Source organism: Heptranchias perlo, unplaced genomic scaffold, assembly GCF_035084215.1.
Source record: "Heptranchias perlo isolate sHepPer1 unplaced genomic scaffold, sHepPer1.hap1 HAP1_SCAFFOLD_53, whole genome shotgun sequence".
Taxonomy (NCBI): domain Eukaryota; kingdom Metazoa; phylum Chordata; class Chondrichthyes; order Hexanchiformes; family Hexanchidae; genus Heptranchias; species Heptranchias perlo.
In genome coordinates, this window is record NW_027139548.1 from 3,782,023 (window position 1) to 3,785,741 (window position 3,719).

A 3,719-nucleotide genomic window follows, 5' to 3' on the forward strand; every position below is an offset into this window, starting at 1 on the left:
TTGAATAAATACTTGAAGGGGATAATATTACACGGCCATGGGGCAAAGAGCAGGGTCAGTGGGACGAATTGGGTAACGCTTCCAAAGAGTCAGCACCAACAAAATGGGCCGAATTGCCTCCGTCTGTGCAGTAATCCCTCTGTGATTCTATGAAGAATGAAGCAGCAGGTTTAAATTAAGCAGGAGAAAATGGAAGAACAAATCGCACTTACTGCAGTGTTCGGGTGCTGCCGGGTACGAGGCAGTGAAGAGTAGGAGGGAAAGGATGATCGCCGAGGACATTGTTGACCTGGAGCCGCGGGCCCTGTGTCAGACCCTCCTGAGCGGAGTTGGCGAGGGAGACGGAGCAGCGTGGGCTGGACTGGAACTTGTAAACTGGATGTTTCGGATCAGTGGGCAGTTTCACCTTTTAACGTGACAGTCGGAGGCGGGTTTTAAGTGCGATGGAGTGAAGCAGTCTTTGTTGAAACCAGTAAAAGTAATTAATTCTCTTTCGTCCAACCAGTCGGTTACGGTTGGACGAAAGAGAATTGTCATGTGAGAAACAATTGTCACGGTTTCTCACATGAAGCTACCGAATATTTAACTTGTTTTTTCTGCGCCGATTTGAGGAACAACAGTGTAGAAAGTGTGTTTAGGAGCACTCGAAACAAGAGGAGGCCGTTCAGCCCATCGAGCCTGTGACATAGGAACAGGAGGAGGCGATTCGTCCTCTCGAGCCTGTTAAATGGGAACAGCAGAGACGATTCCTCCCATCGAGCCTGTTACATAGGAATAGGAGGAGGCGATTCCTCCCCACGAGCCTGCTCCGTCATTCAATCAGATCATGGTCGATCTTTGCCTCACCTCCATTTAATCGCCTTTGTTCCATATGCCTTGATACCCGGAACCAATAAAAATCTATCGATTTCAGTCTTGAAAGTTCCAATTGACCTCCAGAATCCACAACCTTTTGTGGGAGAGAATTCCAGATTTCCAGCACCCTTTCTGTGAAAAAGCGCCCCCTGATTTCAGTCCTGAACGGCCGAGCTCTAATTTTAAGGTTGTGCTCCCCTGTTCTGGACTCGCTCACCAGAAGAAATAGTTTCTCCCTTTCTACCCTGGAACCTCAGATTAAAAGTCGGATGAGACGTTAAACCGCGGCCCCTTCTGCCCTTTCAGGTGGACGTTAAGATCCCACGACCACTATTTCGATAGAGCAGGGCGCCAAATCTAATTAGACGGGGTTTGGAAAGGAAAATCGAATGCGGCATGCCATGGGCGGCTAATTCGATATCACCCGCTGTACATCATCGCCCGAAGTTAAAATTCCTCTTGGATGAGAGTGCTGAACGGGCCTTACGCCTGTTATAGGCCCTCCTTGATATTCTGTTCTCTTGAAGCCAATGGTACTAAATATTGGGTGTGGAGTATAAGTGGCGGTCGATATGATACCGCCCGTTTTGCGCTACTGGCCACAGGACATAGAGCATAAGAAATAGGAGCAGGAGTCGGCCATACGGCCCCTCGATCCTGTTCCGCAATTCAATCAGATCATGGCTGATCTTCGACCTCAACTCCACTTTCCCGCTCGATCCACATGACCCTTGAATCACTTAGAGTCCTAAAATCTATCGACCTCAGCCTTGAATATAATCAATGACTCAGCATCCACATCCCTCTGGGATAGAGAATTCCAAATATTCAATCTCATGCTTTGGAATGAGCAAAGCACTGTACAGTTTCACTCCAGATCTGTATCCTACTAATGCACTGGGCAAATCAAATCTTTTCCTCCCGCTCAGTTTGACTTACAATAGATACTTTTGGACCGGGAAAGCCCAATGACTCACTTGGCCACCTTGTTCTGCAATTCCGACTCCACTACTCCAAATTATAATATCCAACGGGTCCGTAAATAAGGCGACTGTCCTGATCCCCATCCCCGCCCCCACCAAACTTCCTGATATTCCCATTCAAGTTGCCAATATCCCCTTTTTGCAAAGAGGCACTTTCTGGGCTTTGTTCTGAACTTTGCCGTCAGAAGAGATCCTCAGTGCTTCTTGATGTCGGTGGAATAATGAGATGTTGAAATGTAACAGGGAGTTAGCCCTGGATTCCTCTCACAGAATATTTCGAGGTTTCACAACCCACGCTCTGTAATTGACAGCCTCGTCCCTGCCACATCCTGCTCAAAGAACCAGACACGGATCTTCTTTGGCATATGCCCATTGGGACACCGCAGGCTGCCGACCCAATGCAGGGGAGAGGCGCCTGAAAAATGGCTCGACCTCAATCACCATTATCAAATCATCAAAGGTTAAATTCAGAACGTCAAATGGAACTGATCTCTCTCCAGTGATTCACGGAATGGAACTGATCCTTCTCCAGTGATTCACGGGATGGAACCGATCCCTTTCCACCGATTCACGGGAACATGTCAACAGAATCTCATTTAGAAATCAGCAACAATGGAAGCAGGAGGGTCCCACTCAACAACGCCACCGATGAAAGAAAGAAAGAAGCAAATAGAGATAAGATGGAAATAAAGAAAGGAAAGGGACAAAGAAAGGCTTAGAATCAAGGAATCATAGAATCCTATCGCACAGAGGGAAGCCATTCGGCCCATCGTGCCGATGCGGGCTTTTTGTTAGAGCTTTCTCTCCAATTCGTAACCTGATCTTTTCCCTTCAAACATTTATTCAATTTACTTTTGAAAGTTATTATTGAATCTGCTCCCACCGCCCTTTCAGACAGCGCATTCTGGATCATAACAACTGGATGCGTAATTTTTCCCCTCATGTCGACTCTGGCTGTTTGGCCAATTATTTGCATTTATATGGCGCCTTGCACCACCTCAGGACGCCCCAAAGCACTTTACAGCCAATTGCGTAGTTATTGAAGTGCAGTCACTGTTGTAATGCAGGAAACGCCTGAATCAATTTTCGGACAGCAAGTTCCAACGAACAGCAATGTGCTAAATGGCCAGATCATCTGTTTTAGTGATGTTCGTTTCGGGATAAATATTGGCCAAGATAACGAGAGAACTGTTCTGCTCTTCTTCGAAATATCGTCATGGGATTTTTTCTGTCCACGTGAGAGGGCAGATTAACCTCTCGTCCAAGAGACGGCACCTCCGACCATGCAGCACTCCCTTCGTGGTGCACTGAAGTGTCAGCTTAGATTATGTGCTCAAATCTTTATGGTGGGACTTGACTCCGAGGCGAGAGTGCTGCCAACTGAGTCACAACCAGCAAAGTGAATGTTATAGCTTGTCAGGTGCATATTTTAAATGTGTCCAATTCTAAGCACCACATATTAGGAAGGAGTTCTGGGCCGTGGATAGCGTGCAGAGGAGATTTACTAGAATGATACCAGGGATGAGGGACTTCAGTAATGTGGAGAAACTAAAGAAGCTGGGATTTTTCATTTTACAACAAAAGAGGTTAAAATTATGAGGGGTTTTGATTGAGTAAATAAGGAGAAACTGTTTCCACTGGCAACAGTGATGGTCACCAGAGGACACAGATTTAAGATAATTGACAAAAGAACCACAGGTGAGATGAGGAGTTTTAAACAGCAAGTTGTTATGATCTGGAATTCACTGCCTGGAAGAGAGGTGGAAGCAGATTCAATAATAACTTTCAAAAGTGAATTGGAAAAACACCTGAAAGGGAAAAATGTAGGGTTTGGGGAAAGGGTAGGTGAGTGGGACTAATTGGATAACTCTTTCCAAGAGA